Source organism: Chiloscyllium punctatum, chromosome 8 (genome assembly GCF_047496795.1).
Source record: "Chiloscyllium punctatum isolate Juve2018m chromosome 8, sChiPun1.3, whole genome shotgun sequence".
NCBI classification, from domain to species: Eukaryota; Metazoa; Chordata; class Chondrichthyes; order Orectolobiformes; family Hemiscylliidae; genus Chiloscyllium; species Chiloscyllium punctatum.
Genome location: NC_092746.1, coordinates 6,885,845 through 6,903,518, shown reverse-complemented (window position 1 = coordinate 6,903,518; position 17,674 = coordinate 6,885,845). Strand labels below are relative to the sequence as shown.

Below are 17,674 nucleotides of genomic sequence, written 5' to 3'. Positions count from 1 at the left end.
CTCACTGCCAAGAGAGTAGCTGAAACGAATAATGTTGATGCATTTAAGGGGCAATCAAACATATATTCGAGGAGGAAGGGAACAGTTGGTTAACAATAACAGATTTAGATGGGAAAATGATGGGAGAAGACTCAACTGAAACTTAAACATTGGTGTGGACAGACGGACTGAATAGCCTGTTTCTGTGCCATATATCCTATGCAGTCCTGAGTAATCATAAATCAAAGCATCTGCATTACAGTGCATCAATCTTCAACAATCCCCAGTTCAACTCCCAATAAACATGTTAGCAATATTTCTTGCTGCATCCCTGACACAGCACCCATAAATGAACTGTACCTCAGCAGAAGTGGCTTTTCTTCTCACCAAATCAATTTATTTAGGGAAAGAATCCAGAAAAATGTTTTAACAGCCAGGCAAAACTTTTTTTCTGAGTTACAGAGCTATGGAATAGTGGGAGCCTGGGGTGTCAGATAACATAGGAACATAGAAGTAAACGATTCATCCCCCTCCATGGCTGGTTATCCAGCGCAGTACCATATTCCTACACTAGCTCCATATTCTTTGATGTTGTTAGTAAGTAGGAATCTATCAATCTCTATCTTGAATTTACTGAATGACCGAGCTTCCAGAATCCTCTGGGATACAAAATGTTAAAGATTCTCCATCCTCTGAAGTTCCTCCACATCTCAGTCCTAAATGGCCTACCTTATATTCTGAGACCATGTCCTCTGTTTCTAAACTCCAATGGTCCGGGGAAACATCCTTTCTGTATCTACTCTGTCCAGTACTTTAAGAATTTTGTAATTTTGTCTGATGTTGTCTTACCTTTTTATTTGAAATCCAGAGAATATAGGCCCAGACTCCCCAATCTCCTGCAAGACAGACTCATAATCCCGTGAATCAGTTTGATGGATCTCTGCCCATCCCTGTCTATCATAAGAACATCTTTCCCTATTCAAGGGAACCAGCACTGCACACATTCTCCAGGGGCAATCTAACCAATGTTTCAGGCAATTGAAGCAAGATTATTTTGCTCCTGTACCCAAACTGGCTTGCAATAAAGGCTAACATACCATTTGTAGCTTTAAGTGACTTATAAACTAAGGTCTCTTTCGACATCAACATTTCCCAATCTCTCACCATTTAGGAAATACCCTGCAAATCCATTCCTTCTTACAAAATGGATAATCTCACACTTACTATATTGCATTCCTACTTTTGTACACTTAGTCTGTTAAATCTCCCCAAAGCTTCTTTGCATCCTCCTCACAACTCATATTTCCACAAAGTTTTGTATAAAGTTGAAAGTATTGCAATTGATCCCCACAGCCAGATCCTAACAGACTTTAAAAACTGGACCCATGCATTTACCCTTGTAGTCCACCTGTGGTCACAGCCTGCCAAACTGAGAATAACCTATTTGCTCCTATCATCTATTTTTGCTGCTTAAACAATCCTCAATCCATTCTAGTACATAACCACAAACTCTGTTTACTATTCTCATCATCAAAAACTTCTGAAGATCCAAATGCACCACATCCATTGGTCCCTCTGCCTGTCTCTGCTAGTAACATTCTCAGAAAACTCATCAGTTTTGTCAAACATAATTTCCCCTTCATTAATCCACTTTGACTAAGTGTATTCAGAAAATTATTTTCTAACTTCCAGTAATTACGTTCTTTGCAATAGATGAAAGTATACCTCGCTCTCTTTCCATTCCTCTCCCTCACCTTTGATGATCTGCATTGTCCTTAATGGTCTTTGCACATAAATTAATCAATTAGGAAACATGGGCAATTTATTGGTGGTAGTTAAAGGAAGGCAAAAGAACACCATGGATGATTTGGTGATGGGGAAAAGAATGTTCAGTTGTGTGTACAAGCACTTCTGGATATAGAAAAATGATAAGTTCTTAGTACTTTTCATGCTACCGATGTCAGGCTAATAGGTCTGTAGTTCCCCCTTTACTCCCTACTTCCTTTGGTGTATTGCCAACCTTCTAATCCATAGGCACCATTGCAGAATAAATAGAATTTTGAGGGATGATTACAGATACACTCATTAACTCTAGCCATCACTTTCCGCGTCTAGGGTGAAGGTTATTTGGTCTCAGGGATTTTTAACTTTAGTTTCCATTCATTTCTCCAGTGCTAACGTCTTACTAATATTAATTTTTTCAGTTCTCAACTTCACTATGCTCTCCAATGTTGATTATTTCAGAGGGACTTTTTGGGCTGCAACCTTCATTGTTTTGGTGATGTGGATGTATCTCACAATGAGGCCTAGTAAGATAAATTGCTGTACCTTAACAAAGTTGTTAAGTACCTACTCTGCCCTCATATTTCAAATTCCTACTGCTCTGGGTTGCAGTTCAGACCTGTCATTGGGAAACAAATTGAACCAGTTTGATTTTACCCAGATGATATCAGTAACTGTACTGATTTATTTGTGGGAGCATGACAGAGAGATCCCACACAGGTCACCCATCTTTCTCTGGAAAGCACGAACAGACAGAAGTTCAGACAGCAGTCATCTTCACTGAAACGTTAAAGGATGGCTCCCCATTCCTGCTGCCTTCAAGTCCCACTCCAGCATCTGGCACAGTTCCATCATAGTGTTCTTGGACATATGGAGTCTGAGCCAAAAAGCCCGTGAGGCTGTGACCTGTCCCTGAACTGCTCCTGGAATTGTCATTGGCCCTGATCCCCCTGCATCCACTCTCACCTTCCCATTAAGACAGCAAGTTATACCTAGAGCAATTCAGATTTAAGTCAGAGTCAGACAGATATATCTGATGAAGTGGAAAGTTCATTTGAAGTATAAGGACAAACACCACCCCTTTGCAGGAAACCTTCTCCTCCGTCTTAGGCTTCACCATATTCTGAAAGTTTGAGTCAAGGAGGGAGGTACCTCTTAGAAACCGGTTAATTCCAATTTTTTAAGTTAGGTTTGCAAATAATTGGAAAACAAAATATGTATTTACGTTGTAGTTAAGATACTTATTAATCTTCAGCTTCTATGCATCAGAGGAAACCTTCTTTTCCCCATTCTACAGGCCATTCTAAAGAGAATGAATTACTGGAATATCTTTTTTGTGAATTGCCCATAATTATGTGACCAATATTATTATTGGATCGAAATTAACAGATAAAATATCTTTGCTTTTTCAATATGTTGAATATTAAGGTCCTCTTTTGATTGTAAGCTTGGGAAGTGCCTTTTTCTGGATTGCAATCAGTTCACAATTGACCTGTCAATTTGTGTCAAACTTATCATTTTGTTTAATGATTCTGAGATACAGAATTAACAGTTTTGCTACATTACTAGGAACATGATATTAACTTCTAAGAAAACAAATAAAGCATTTGGTATTAATAAAATATAAAATAAATAAAACTTTTATTTTCATATGAATTAGCTATCATGGACTCTTTATTTAGATTATACTGTAAACTCATTAAATATTAATACTTGTGAATGTACCATTGAATGGCCTCATGAAATATTGCGAGAGCTCCTCAGTGTCGTGATCATTAATGTGATTGACAACATGCAAAGTTTAATCCTACAAAGGTTAGCTAAGTGTCTTCTGACCAACAGTGCAGCAGAATGGCTCAGTGGTTTGCACTGCTGTCTCACAGTGCCAGGGACCCAGGTTCAATTCGAAACTCAGGTGACTGACTGTGTGGAGTTTGCATATTCTCTGTGTCTGTGTGTGTTTCCTCTGGGTACTCCAGGTTCCTTCCCACAGTGCAAAGATGTGCAGGTTAGGTAGATTGGTCATGCTGAATTGTCCATAGTGTCTAGTGATGTGCAGGTTAGGTGGATTTGCCATGCTACATTGCCTGTTGGGTCCAAGGATGTGCAGGCTAGGTGGACTAGCCAAGGGAAATGCAGAATACAGGGATAGGATGGGTTTGGGTGGGATGTTGTTCAGAGGATGTGGACCCAATAGGCCAAACTGCCTGATTCTACACTATAGTGATTCTATGATTAAATTCACTCCAGCACACTTTCCTTCTTGCTGGCATGGGATTAGATTTGCTCATTCCTGTTGAGAACAGAAACATTGTTTCAGGTTCAATCCTGCATTGCCTGGTCCCCCATTGCAAGATTCTGTGAGTTTCAGAGATTTTTTCCTCTACCTCTGCTATTTACTAATCTGCCTGAAATACCACTAATAAGCTGCCTGCCAGGTGTGGTATTTCAATCAATAGGACAGCATTGGCAACAACAACCTCAGCCTTTGTTTGTGCCCAGAAAATCAATGTGGCCTCAAACAGTGAATGCTTCAATTTAAGTCATGTACCTCAGGATCCCCAGAATCTCCTGACAAATGCACATGTGCAGACTCACTCCCAATAATTTTGCCTTCCTTCCTGGACCCTGATAATGTCAAACCTGTCTCACTCTCTCTCTCTCCTTCCATCATCTTGCTGCATTTCTGATCCCCTGTGCACCCTGAAAGATATTCACACCCTTCCTCACCTTCCCAAAAATGCTCATCACATCCTGCCCTTGAAAATTGCTGTTCCTTGCTGATTCTCAGTCAAAACCTGGATTTTGTCCAGGTCTTGCAATGTTTGGGCATTGACTGCTTCAGTGTCTGAATGTCACAAAGCTGTTCTTTTTCTCAAGGATACTGTGTCCTTGAATTTTTTTCAGAGGGGTCATAAATGGGCTGGGCTCCGTTTAGACCAGTTTGTACAGAGATTGAAAGGTATTGAGAGGCCTTTTTGTTTACATGTAAACAGTTGAGTCTTAAGACCAAAGTGGTCATGTTTTGGAAGTGACCTGTATAATGGAAGGGGAGTGGTCAGCTCTCTAGCTGAGCAGTTCCATCCAGAACTAGTTGGAATTTCAACAGTAGGCTGTGTGGAAACAGGTTCTCTCTCCTTCTGCCCTTCTAGCTTCAACCTGTAAGCATTTGTTCCCTTTGTACGTGTTTTAAAGGGGGTTTGCTTATTGGGACTGTTGTGTGTATTCGGAACAACATAATTAAGTTTGGTTTGGATAGACTGAGTTCTGTAGGGGTTCTTTATTCTGTTCTTTGTTTTTCATTGTGTAATTTTGTGAATAAATTTTTGTCTGTTTTAAAAACTGGTAGTCAACCTTCCAACTTACTCCGGGTAATGTTCACTGTACGCTAACAAAAACAAATTGTAAAGTTATGGCCTGAGCTGCCTGCTTAAGAATGTTTTGAGTGGTCTGGCCTAGTCCATAACATGAGAAATCACAAACGGTGTTAAACATTGTATTCCAAAGATTGCACAATCATCGATGAACATCCGCACATATTATAGAGGGAAAATTATTGATGTATCATTTGAAGACGTTTGGGCCTAGGACTCCAACCACCAGACAGTTTGCCTTCTAATTCCCATTAATTCCAGTGTTAGCATCATAGAGTCATAAAGATGTACAGCATGGAAACAGATCCTTTGTTGTGTGAGACATTGTATTATGATTCTCTTTACTAACTCACAAGCGCTCTATGTTTACTGTACCACATTTCTATTCATTCATAAAACTGCTTTTTCATAGTATATTTTATTCTTACAAGATAAACTAAACTAAAATTCCTTCCAACCCATGACTGTTTCTTTATACCTTTCGATTCTCATCAGCCCCATGATGCAAGCAGTGTTTTGACCTATTTCTAGATCAAAGGCTACTGCTGAATAAGTGCTGAATGACCTACTTAGAACAATGCCATCTACCATCCTGTCTCCATAACTCACTCGAAGCTATGGAAAAATGATAATATTAGTTAGCCCTTAGTAACTGTCTCTGAATAGGCTACAGAACTTCAAACCTATTCCTCCACTAGTATTTAAATACTTAATAAATAGGGCCGCAGTACCCCCTTTAAGAAACTTACTATCAAAACAGTGCATCCATGAAACTGCATGAATGAATGTGTAACAACTGTCAAAACTTGGGGTGGCATGGTGGCTCAATGGTTAGCACTGCTGCCTCATAGCACCAGGGACCTGGGTTTGATTCCCACCTTTCTGTGTGGAGTTTGCACATTCTCCTCGTGTCTGCGGGGGGTTTCCTCTGGGTGCTCCGGTTTCCGCCCACAATTCAAAGATGTGCAGGTCAGGTAAATTGGCCATGCTAAATTGCCAATAGCATTAGTCAGGGGTAAATATAGGATAGGGGAATGGGTTTGGGTGGGTTACTCTTCAGCAAGGCGGTGTGGACTTGTTGGGCCAAAGGGCCTGTTTCCACACTGTAGAGAATCTAATCAAATCTAAAAAAACCGACGGGGGGAATCTAAGATGGCAGCAATCTGAGAAGATCACACTGCAGAGCTTCACATCGCAGCAGGAGTAGGAGGGTCCTTTAACCCACCCAACCCAGGTCTTCAGGATTTCTTAGGCCTTGTAAAGATTGTGGAGCTCCAAGAAACATTTAAAAATTGACTTATCTGTATTTTCAGCTGTCCAGAAATGCCTAAAAAGGGAGGAGGAGCATGTGAGGCCGGGCCTGCAGCTCAGCCTGCAGCAGCCTCAGAGCCGATTATTCTCCAGGACCTGGTGAACCAGCTCTCAAAATCTCGCGAGATGTTGGGGAAACAGATTGAAGAGAAGCTGGCTCCAGTCTCTCTCATGCTGCAGAAACATGAGTAGCAGCTGGGAGACCTGGAGAAGAGGACGGATGAGGTGGAGCACACGGTCACAGTGGTGGAAGCTGATGCCAGTTCATTCAAGGAAGAGCTTCCTACTCCCACCCTAAGGAAGGTGAGCGGCCTGCGGAATTTGTTGAAGATTGGCTTCCGAAATTCCTTGACTTGGAGACTGGCATGATGGGATTGAAGATAGAGAGGGCTCACCGGGTCGCAGCACGGAGGTCGGGTCTGGGTCAACGCCCTCGTCCTTTCCTGATGCGGTTCCATCATTACCGGGATAAGGAGAGAGTCATGGAGACTTCCAGACTCCAGGGGTAGGATCCAAAGGCCCTAATTTACAAGGGGTCGAAGATCATGTTTTTTCAGGACTTTTCAGCGGTGGTGATCCAGAAACGAAATCATATGATGGTGTCAAGAGAAGATTGAAGGAGCTTAGGATTCAGTACTCCCTGAGATATCCGGCAGTGCTTCGGATGACCTTAGATGGATCCATGCATCTCTTTGATGCATCAGAGAAGGCAAGAGACTTTGTGGACAAACTAACCTAATTTAAACAATTGTAATATGTATAAATATTGTTGCTTGGGTATGCGTTTATCATTCTGTAAAAGAAATGGAGGAAATCCAGTTGGAGCTTTGTTTTTCCCCTTTTTTTTCCTCTATTGATAATAATTTGGTTCAAACCATGTCTGGCGGTGGTTAAGATGTACATTTTAAATTTCTAAGTTAGGACATACCAAAGGATGGGTGGGGTATTTATTGCCCCTTTTTTAAATAAAATAATTTTTTAAATTCATATTGATATTCTATGGGGTGTTTATTCTTTTTAGCTTGTGCTTGCAATGCAGCTCTAGCTGAGAGAAGTGAAGGTAGTTGAGATGGGTAGATACGTTTTTATGGGTAGTTCGGGATGGGTAGTTGCCCCCTCCGGGCAGGGGGTGAGTTCCCCTACTTAGCGCTATTGGCGCTTTATATGTTGGTTTGTTTTCTGGTTTTTGTTGTTTTTTATTTTTAATAATTTTGTATTTTTGTTAAATGTAGTAGTTTTAGTTTATGTAGTTTTTATATTTGGTGGACCATGCAACACTAAGGCTCAGCAATTTGTGGTTCGGATTCCTCCTCTCTGGAATTTAAGTGTAATTGCAGAAGATTATGGCTAATGATTTGATTAAATGGTGTACCTGGAATATCAAGGGAAGTCACTCACCAATTAAGAGGAAGAAGGTACTCTTGAGTCTTAGAAAGGAGAAGGTGGATATTGCTTTGTTACAGGAGACACATTTGGATGAGAAGGAGCATCTGAAATTACGGCAGAATGGCTTTGACCGAGTTTATTTTTCATCATTTAATACCAGAAGTAGGGGAGTGGCTACATAGGTTAGGAAAAATCTCTCATTTAAATTGTTGGAATGTGTTAAAGGCACATACGGGAGGTTTGTAATTCTTAAAGCCTTGATAAACGGGGAAGAATATGGCATTTTAAATATTTATTGTCCCCCATCTCATCCTCCTAAATTCTTGGTAGATGCTTTTTCTAAACTGATAAGTTTCAAGTCTTGGCACATCATTATAGGTGGAGATTTTAACTGCCTCATAGACCCCACAGTAGCCAGGTTGCCTAAAGGTCCCTCGATACCCTCTGCACAAACTAAACAGTTATTGGGTTTGTGTGGGGAATTAGCATTGGTGGACGTCTGTAGGTGTCTCCACCCTACAGGTAGGGATTTCACATTTTTCTCCAATCTGCACAGATGTCACACGAGAAATGATTTTTTTCTGACCCCTGCGGTAACCCTGGATCTGGTGGCATCCTGTACGATTGATAATATTGCCCCCTCTGATCATGCTCCAGTGTACCTCATGGTTAAAATTAAGGATGTTACAGTGGATTCAAGGTACTGGCAAATGCACCCCTTTATTCTCATAGACAGCAAGTTTGTGGAGTATTTCTCTAGGGAATTTCGGGCATTCCTAGACATCAACATAGGCTCGGTTGATAGCTCATCTGTTCTCTGGGAAACTGCCAAAGCTTGTGCCAGAGGGTTAGTTATTTCATATTCCACAAGTAGGAAGCAGCAGAAGGGTGAGCAGCAATGTCTCCTTGAAGCACGGTTGAAGGTAGTCGAGAAGGCCTATTTTGACAGACCCTCGTTGGTCAAACTACAGAGGATTACGGCACTGCGGTCTGCACTAAATTCTGTGCTCACGCAGATGGCAAAGAAGGAGCTGGCTTTTGCAAAGCAAAGGTTATACGAGCATGGTGACAAGCCAGGCAAATACTTAGCATACCTTGCCAGAAAGAGAAGTGCCCCACAAACCATTACAGCGATTAGGGAAGGGTCTGGGAATCTAACATGTGATTCTAAAAAGATTAATGTGGCATTCCAGAGATTCTACTCTAAGTTATATCAGTCTGAGAATTGTGAGGAGGGGCAGGCCAAAATGGAATCCTTTTTTAGCGATCTGAAGCTCCCGGGTGTGACTCCCAAACAACAGTCCTTTCTCAATGCCCCATTACCAGAGCAAGAAGTGCAGGAAGCTGTGAGGCAGCTTCAGAGTGGAAAGGCGCCCTGTCCTGATGGACTTCCTAGTGAATTCTATAAGGAATTTATAAGTATACTGTCCGGCCCGATGCTGAATATGTTTAATGATTCATACAGTCATGTTTGTCTCCCACCATTTCTGAGAGAGGCCAATATTTCACTTATCCTTAAAAAAGGGAAGGATCCGGAAGACTGTGCTTCATACAGGCCCATCTTGCTCTTAAATGTGGACTTTAAGATCCTCTCTAAGGCTCTTGCGTTAAGGCTGGAGACTGTGTTACCCTTATTACTAAAGAGGATCAGACGGGCTTCATAAAGGTTCGCAGATCCACCTTAACGTTAGGAGGCTGCTTAACATAATTCAAGCATGCCAACAGCAGTCAATACAGGGATTGGTGATTTCTTTATATGCAGAGAAGGCATTTGACCGAGTTGAGTGGCCGTACCTTTTCTATACTCCAGACCGGTTTGGTCTGGGTGAAGTTTTCATAAGATGGGTAAAGGTTCCCTACAGTGTAGCTCTCGCTGCGGTCATTACCAACGGGGTACGATCAAGCAATTTTAATATTTCTAGGGGCAGCCGGCAGGGCTGTCCCCTTTCACCATTACTTTTTACGTGAGTGATTGAACCGTTGGCAGAGGCCATTCGTGGGGATCTCAATATATCAGCTCCAGAAGTGGGGTCAAAATTACATAAGATCTCGCTGTATGCAGATGATGTTCTAATTTTCTTGACAAATCCAGCAGTCTCAGTGCCTTGCCTAATACAATGCATTCATGCATTTGGTGCTTTTTCAGGGTGTAAGATTAATTTTGCTAAATCAGAGGCTATGCCTATGGGTGATTTTACGGAAGAGTTGGCTCTTGAGTGTGACTATAGATTCCCATTTAGGTGGTCACGGGGGGTTTTGTGTATTTGGGCATATTCATTACTCCAGTTCTGGATTGGCTGTTCAAAGCCAATTTTACTCAATTATTTGAAAAAAATTAAACAAGATCTCCAAAGATGGGAGGCACTTCCAGTCTCATGGTTGGGTCGAATAGCGCTTATTAAGATGAATATTCTCCCTTGTTTGCTATACCCTATACGGATGCTCCCCCTGATTTTCAATGAACAAACACTCAGGAGATTGAACAGTTGGTTCAGCTCCTTTATCTGGCACCATAAACAGCCCCTCATTAAATTAGCCAAAATGCAGTTGCTTCACAGATTGGGGGGAGTAGACCTTCCGGACATTAAAGATTACCAATTAAGCTCGCTTTTGACCTACATAAGTGATTAGGTTTATGGGGACCCTCTTTCCTCATTCCTGAAGAAGGGCTCATGCCCGAAACGTTGATTATCCTGCTCCTTGGATGCTGCCTGACCTGCTGCACTTGGAGAGCTGTGGTGGGTGCAATGGAGAGGATTTTAGGTGTTGGGTTGGAGAAGGATCCTACTTTGCTCCTTTTGGGCCTACCCATTGTATTTCCTGCAGACGCGCATATGGCAAAACTTTTCAATATTCTTACATTCTGTGCAAGGAAGAATATCTTGCTAGGTTGGATATCAGAAAACCCCCCCAGGCCTGTTGGGTTGGCAGAATATTGTTATGGAGCATATTCCCCTGGATTTTCTCACAAATACGGTACACCACAAAACTGAGAATTTTTACAAGACATGGCAACCCTTTTTGAAATACCTGGATACAGATTTATCTGCCACACTAACAACGGCTTTTATATAGTCATAACAATTGTGTTTCATGAGTCCAATATCCAGGGAGGAGGAACTGTGAATGTATGAGTGTTTTGTTTGGCTGGGCTGAGTTATTACTATTTATTTGTTTATTGTTAGGTATTTACTTAGTTAGTTAAATAGCTAGTTAAGGTTTTTTTTAATTTTATACTTCTCTATATATGTTTATACATTCATATAGGAGGGTGGGTTGGGGAATTTTTTGTATTATTTGGGGTTAGTTTTGTACTATTTTTGTACTGTTTTGAATTGCATTGTTTTGTATTTGTTGTAATATTTAAAAATCTATTTTTTCTTCATAAAAATATACTATAAAAAAAACCAACAATAGTAAATGAAATCTCATGACCCAGCTGCGAGCAGTCACCGTCTACCCTTTTATTTAATGCACGTACAATTTCTCACTTATTTTAGATCACATAGGTCTAGTATTTTTACTAACATTACTAACTTTAAAGTCATAAGGACAAACACTTCTTAATTATGCAAATTCATTCTAATCCGACTTAATTATGCAAATTCATTCTAATCCGATCAGGAGTAACAGCCAGCATTTAGCAAATGCTTAAACCATCTCCTGCTTCCCCAGGATAGATGTCATGCAAGCTTGTGTACAATAGATGTAACTATGTGACACCATAATGTTAAAATTTTAATGTTCGTAAAAGCTGTGCATACACAAGACTACTGTAAAACTGTACGTTGGATTCCATTGCTGCCTCGAGCTGTGCTACTGCGGATGCTCAATAAAGAGGTAAGTTTTGCCACTCCCTGATCTCAGTTGTTATTGAACATGATCCCACAGGTCCAACCCATCCATGCTGACCAGATATCCTAAATTAATCTCGTCCCATTTGCCAGAATTTGGCCCATATCCCTCTGAACCCATCCTATTCATATACCAATCCAGATGTCTTTTAAATGTTGTAATTGTGCCAGCCTTCACCACTTCCTCTGGCAGCTCATTCTATACATGCACCACTCTCTGTGTAAAAAAGTTGTTCCTTAGGTCCTTTGCTCTCTCATCTTAAACCTATGCCCACTAATTTTAGACTCCACTACCCTGGGGAAAAGACCCTGCTGGTTGTTACGTTACAAATTTCTGGATTTCAGTTGGGGTTAAATTGAAGTCATTTGCATTTGCAAGACATGAACACATCAAGGAGGGGTATCAGAAATGAGGAATTTCAGTTATATGGTAAATAGGAGTAGGTGAGACTGTTTTCTTTGGAGACAGAAGACTGAGAGGATGAAAGGAGATTTGATCAAGATGATCAAAGTCATAAGGGATACTGGCAGAATAGAGAGGGAGAAAGTGGTCCCATAGTTGGAAGGATCAAGTTCAAGAGGGCACATTTTTAAGTTAATTGGTAAAAGAAACAATGAGGAAATGGGGAAATCATTTTCAGGGGACATGAGTGGTTTGGATCTGGAATGCACTGTCCAAGGGTGAGGAGGCAGCTTCAATTCAGACTTTTGAGAGCAAATTGGATTATCCAAAGGTGAGGGGTTATACAATGAAGGTGAGGAACTAGCCTAAAGTGAACTGATCATTTAGTAGAGTCAGTGTAGACATGCTGGGCTGAATGGCCTTCTCCTGTGCTGTAACCATTGTACGATTCTGTAAATCAACCTCTCAAAAGCATTACCTGCAGGAGGGTCAACTCTGTGACGTTTGATCTAAACAATGGCAGTGAAAGTTTTATTTTTAAACAGCTATATATGGTAAATGGAAATCTTTATCCCCAGTTTATGTTAGCAAGTGTGGAATTATGGCTGGGACAACCTACCATATGCACCCCTTACCAAGGGCAGCACAGTGGTTCAGTGGTTAGCACTGCTGCCTTACAGTGCCAGGGACCTGGGTACGATCCCAGCCTTGGGCGATTGTCTGTGTGGAGTTTGCACATTCTCCCCAGGTCTGCGTGGGTTTCCTCTGGGTGCTCTGGTTTCCTCCCACGGTCCAAAGATGTACAGGTTAGGTGAATTGGCTATGCTAAATTGCTCATAGTGTTAGGTACATTAGTCAGGGGTAAATATAGGGGAGGGGAATGGGTCTGGATGGGCTACTCTTTGGAGGGTTGGTGTGGACATGTTGGGTCGAAAGGCCTTTTTTTTGCTGTAGGGAATCTAATCTATACAACGGGCGAGAACACACGCTATTGTGCAAGGATCTGTGCCTGGCTTGACTGAGCACCTGTCAATGCAAAGAAGCTCAGGTCAATGCATAGGACAGTATTTAGCTTGAACTATGAGCCCAGTTCTCTTCAAGTATTTTGCATCAGATGCAGCACTTCTCTGTGTCTCAAGTCTAAATGTCAGAGCTATCTAGTTATTTTCATTTCTTACACTTCATTTACATGATATAAAGCACTTTTATAAAAATAAATGAGATATTTTATCCCTGTTACTGTTTTCAGTTCTAACGTCAGACTCCCTGATGGTGAGAGATACAGAAGAAAGATTTGCATTCACTGCACATGATCACCACTTACAGGTCACTACTGATCAGATTCATTGCCTGGTTTGAGCTGTCAGTATAAACCCTTCTGCAGGCTCCATGTAGAAACTCTAAGGATTCATGATTTGGAGGATCTAAGTATTCAAGCAGCCATTTGCAATCACCTACTGTAGTACTCTCATTGGTATTCAGTCAATCAACATCCATCAACATTCCAGGGCAGGTACAGCACGGACAGAGAAACTAAATTAAAGAAGTAACTGCCTGCTTAGGATAGTAAACGTGATGGAGAATCAAGCCAAATGCAGAAGGTTTGGAAGGGAGATGTCAAAGCAAAAAAAGAGAGGCAAAGAGGGATCATGAACAAAGAGTGGCAGTTAAGATAAAGGGAAATTGAAAAATCTTCTAGAAGCACATAAATAGTAAAAGGTTGATAAAAGGAGCAGAATGGCTGATCAGGGGATCAAGAAAAGAGATTTACATCTAGATTGGCTGTGGTGTTAAACTAATATGTTGCATTTTTCTTTAATATGCTGCCTGGGTAAAGCTCAGTCACTAGAACGGTTTAAGATTGAGAAGGGAATATTGGTTAGCTATCGGTATTTAAAGTGTTCCTTATTCATTAATGGCTAGATCAGCATTTATTACCCATCCCTAATTGCCCAGAGGGTAGTTAAGAGCCAACCACATTGCTGTGGGTTTGAAATCACATGTTGGCCAGATCAGGTGAGGACGGTTATTTCCCTTTCTGAAGGACTTTAGTGAATCAGATGGGTTTTTAGAACAATCGACAATGGATTTGTAGCTATCATTAGACCTTTTCAATTCCAGATTTTTACTGAATTCAAATTCCACCATCTGCAATGGCAAAACTGGGTCCCCAGAACATTGCTGAAAATGTGTTGCTGGAAAAGCGCAGTAGGTCAGGCAGCATCCAAGGAACAGGAAAATCGACGTTTCGGGCATAAGCCCTTCTCCTGTTTATCCAATCACCATTTAAATGCCCTTAAAGTTGGCAAGATTGCTACTATTACAGGCAGGGCGTTCCACGCCCCTACTACTCTCTGAGTAAAGAAACCACCTCTGACATCTGTGCTATATCTATCAGCCCTCAATTTAAAGCTACATCCCCTCGTGCTAGCCATCACCATCCAAGGAAAAAGGTTCTCACTGTCCACCCTATCTAACTTTCTGATTATCATATATGTCTCAATTAAGTCACCTCTCAACCTTCTTCTCTCTAACAAAAATAGCTTCAAGTCCCTCAGCCTTTCATCATAAGACCTTCCCTCTGTACCAGGCAACATCCGAGTAAATCACCTCTGAACCCTTTCCAAAGTTTCCACATCCTTCCTATAATGCAGTGACCAGAACTGTACGCAATACTCCACATGCGGCCAAACCAGAGTTTTATGCAGCTGCAACATGACCCCGTGGCTCAAAACTCAATCCCTCTACCAATAAAAGCTAACACACTGTATGCCTTCTTAACAACCCTATCAACCTGGGTGGCAACTCTCAGGGAACTTTGTACCTGGACACCAAGATCTCACTGCTCACCTACACTGCAAAGAAACTTGCTATTAGCCCGGTACTCTTTATTCCTGTGTGTGAAAAAATGGGAAATGGCAGGAAATTGGCACAAAGTCCAAATGTTCAGAGTGCCAGTGCAGGCACACATCCAGGACAAACACAGCACCAGGTCAGAGACAGGGTAAAACTCTCTCTACTCCTTTAAATAGAAATTAACACTCCCTCAAACTTGTCCCAACCAAACATTCCCAGAACAGGTACAACACAATTTTAGCTACCCAGTAAAGCTCCCTCTGCACTGTCCCCATCAAACACTCCCAGGACAGGTATAGCATAGGGTTACATAAAAGGTTTAAAACACTGATGACCTTAATGGCATCAGTTCAATGAAAGGTATCAACCATTCCGCTGTAGAGATGTCATCAGACCAGTTGCTTTAATGTTTCAGAAATATTTTAATATGATCCAATTTGTGAACATGAAGTTCCAGATCAACCAATTGGCTTTGAGGCTGAGACACAGACACAAAATGTATGTATCCACACTCATGACAAAGTGATTCATTTTACCAGAGCCCGTGGTCTACTGAGTCACAGTGCCTTTCACTAATGCAGTCTGTATTCCAGTAGAGACAGCACTAGCACTAACACAGGAGCAGAGAGAAATCAATTATTTTCGGTGAATACGCGCCAGAGACGGACTGTTACAGGCTGCTGCTGAATCTGTATCACTCGGTTAAAATCATTTAGAGCGAGAAGCAGCTTCTGTAGTTTTGTGGTTTGCGTGTCATCGTGTGTCACTTCCAAGTGTGTTCCCTTTCTGGGACATTGTGGATATGGTTTTAAAGCAGTTTGCTGCTTAGGCTGTCACGGTTGACTTGTCTGTTTTCATTTATTTTCAGAGCACATGCTCGGCTTTTCCACCTCTGTGTGAAACAAATGAATGTGTTTAAATGTTGGAGTAATTGTAACAAATTCTGCATTGGTTGGACAGACTTTGGCGTTAAAAATATGTCGCAAAGTTTAAGGATTTAAAGATTTGGGCAGTTGTTCAGAGAATTTACAAGGATTTACAAGGATTTATTTTAATTTCAGATGCTGCTCATTGCGATTTAGAAACAAACATTTCAGGAGAATTGGATTCCAAAGATAAACAAGTAGCGAGATGTTTGGAGAGACATGATCAATCTAACTTCCAGAAATGTAGATCCAGGCTTGAGGGAAGTTACCTAGATTTAATAATTCAAATTGCTGTGTAACATGGACATTGTGACTTTAAAAGCTAGTACATTGCCACAACTGTGGAGGGAGCTCTAGTCATTTTTAAATATCTAATCGGTTTATTCCCAAAATTAAAGAAACAGCAATTCAAATGTAAATGATTCCCAACGCTGAAATAGTTCGGGAAATACAAAGACCTACAAGTTGCTGATGTGGCCAAACTATGTGGACTTTAAACAAACTCATTACCTGATACCAACAAACTGCCAAGTGTGACTTCAGACCCACCTATGTGTCTCTGAAATGGCTGAGGAAACCACTCAGTTATATCAAATTGCTAAGAAGGAAAAAACAAAAAAAAAAGACTGATCAACTGTTCCCAGAAACAACAAATGCAAACACAGCTCTATTGAACCTGCAAAGTCCTCCTTACTAGCCCTTGGATGTTGGTGCCAAAATTGGGAAAGCTGCCTTACAGACAAATCAAGCACAGCCTGGCGTAGGTATACTTACAGATTCATACCTGGCACAAAACATTCCAAACCAACACCAACACCATCCCTGAAGACCTGGTGGCACTAACATAGACAATCAGGAGAGAACAAAAATAGAAACTGCTGGGAAAAACTCAGTGGTCTGGCAGCATCTGTTGAGAGAAATCGGGAAGTTTACATTTTGGCTCCAGAGACCCTTCCTCAGAACTGATGATAGTGAGGAAAAAATGTTTTTTTTAATGCAGAAGATAGAGTGGGGGGAGGGGGTAAGGTGTAAAGGATCGGTGAAAATAGAGCCAAAGAGAGAGAAGATCTGTCTCTCAGACAGAAGAGTGGATAGCAATCAGCTTAGGAGGATGAATAGCACCATTCTAATCTAGACTCTGGTTTCAAGCATCTGCAGTCCTTGTTTTCACCTGGACTCCTGTGTGACTTTGTTTTGGCTTCTCTTCACCTGATCCCCTCCCCAGATCTGTTGCTTTTCTCACAGGACCCTGAGATTCCAAATCGTTTTCTTCGTTTTAGCTATTAAAGTTGTTCTTTAATCCACCTGAAATGTAGTTACTGAGACCCTGGCTCCCCAACTAAAGGTGTCATCTTAGACATGGCTCTCATTTCGCTCCTTAACCACCACCCCAAAAATGACCTTTACCTCCGGCTCTGTCCCGCGATGATTCTCGATCCTGTCCCACAAAGGTTTCTTGATCTAGCCACTGCTGATTCTGGATCCGAATTGTGGGCGTGGGTTCACTGACTTGGCGGATCCTCCCAACTATGTGTTTGTCCCCTGATATGCCTCCGCCTTCAATTTCACTGCCGACTGTCCTCAAATCTCGCTGCCTGACAGACTTCAGCCTTCCTTTGTGATGGAAATAAAGGCACTCCTTCCTTTCAGCGCAACAAGTCTATCCTCCACCTACAACACTGGGATTAGGACTCCAACAGACTGTCTCCCTGAGCTTCATTTGAGTCACATATTACTGCACCTTACATTGTGTAACCTGGTTATATAGGTTTCTCTGGTATCATAATGTGGTAGCATAATGTG

The 17,674-nt window shown here is 41.4% G+C and overlaps 1 protein-coding gene across 1 annotated transcript in view; it reads right to left on the bottom strand.

The window, feature by feature from the left end:
• Nucleotides 1-17,435, bottom strand: part of LOC140480359 (antizyme inhibitor 2-like) — an 87,772-nt gene extending 70,337 nt beyond the window's left edge. The window contains exon 1 of the mRNA XM_072575119.1: nt 17,279-17,435. The gene's annotated coding sequence lies outside the window, so the exon portion shown is untranslated. The remainder of the gene's footprint in view (nt 1-17,278) is intronic.
• Between the last annotated feature and the right edge of the window lie 239 nt (nt 17,436-17,674).